This window comes from Mus caroli, chromosome 9 (assembly GCF_900094665.2).
Source record: "Mus caroli chromosome 9, CAROLI_EIJ_v1.1, whole genome shotgun sequence".
NCBI lineage: Eukaryota > Metazoa > Chordata > Mammalia > Rodentia > Muridae > Mus > Mus caroli.
The window spans coordinates 69,754,268-69,755,780 of record NC_034578.1 but is presented as its reverse complement, the minus strand read 5'-3'; positions in this window follow the sequence as shown (position 1 = coordinate 69,755,780).

The following is a 1,513-nucleotide window of genomic DNA, read 5'->3' as shown; positions in this document are numbered from 1 at the left end:
AAAAAGAAAAAAAAAAAAAAGAACCTCTAGCCGTTTTGCCTTCTCTTTCCTTTTCTTCTACATACCACAATGTTAAATATCCAATTTTGCAATTAATTCTTTACTGGACTCTGAGCTTCCCAAAGGTAGGCTCAATATCTTAAAAGGCTGGAGAGATGGCTCAGCAGTTAAGAGCATCTATTGCTCTTACAAGATGTCTGGAGTTCAGTTCCCAGTACCATGCAGGGCAGCCTTTAACTCCAATTCCAGATCAAACACTGTTTTGACTGTGGGCACTAGTAGGCAGTGTATATACAGACAGACAGACAGATGCACACACAGAATAATGTTTTTTTTTTTTTAAACTCATTAATTTTACTAGCTGTTGTTTTCATTTTGACCACTAATGGTCTCCTTCCAAAGACGAAGTCCTTAACATTTTTAGGTTATGATTGTGTGTGTGTGTGTACATCCATCACAGTGTGCCTGTGGAGGTCAGAAACAACTGTGGAAATCACTCTTTCCACCACATGAGTCCTGGTGACTGATCTTAGACTTGTGGGTAGGTACCTTTACCTGGTGAGCCATCTCAATTGCTCCAAATAGATGACCACATGCCCCAGAAAGCAGGCTCCTCTTCCAACCATAAATGATGAACCAAGAATTTAACAAACTGGCATTTTAGGCTTTTGCTTGTCCAGGAGGGTGTGAGATGCTGGAAAAAGATTTTTCTTTGATAATGGCAGTAAGAACTTAGGGTGAAGCCACAGAAACCAGAGACCCTGAAGTATCATGAAACCAAAGCTGGTGATGAAACAACCTAAACACAGAAAGCCAGAACCTGGCGTTATGAACAAACTACTGCATGAACTCTTTGAACCTGTCTACAGTGTCATTTTCTAGGGATGAAGTCTCAGTGTATTGCTCAAATTGGTTTCAACACACTAGGCTGAAGAAATCTTCCTACCTCAGCCTCCCAGAAGCTGGGACTATGAGCACTTGCTACTGCTTTTGACACTGAAATTGTTATTAAGCTAACTGCAAAGTTTCTTACAGCTTGAGGCAATTTTAAACTGTCATACTTAAAGTAACGCCCAGGTGGTTTTGTCTTGAGATTTATCTTTTTTAGAGTTATTTTCAAAGTGCTTTGGAGTTTTGGTTTGTAAGTTCAATCTATGTAGGAGCCTTCCTGTAATTCACTCATGGCCTTTCCCAATCTCTTTGTGACTGACTGCTTTATACCTGTGTAAGCTTGGGGTTCAAGCTCAGGGGTGAAAGATCTGTATATACAGGTACGTTGTCTATTTGACTGAGGACATTATTATATGTTATTGTCTCAGATACTGGTTCTTGTTGAGTCTGTATTAAAGGTGACCAAATTCCATCCTAGACCCTGATTCCAAGACTTTTAGAAGCTGAAGTTTCTGGTATCTTCTGCCTGCCTGTAGACCCATGGCCTATGTCCTGGCTTACAATTTCTGTACATGTGAACATATCTGGGATTTGATATTTTCATTTTTGTATTCAATGCCCC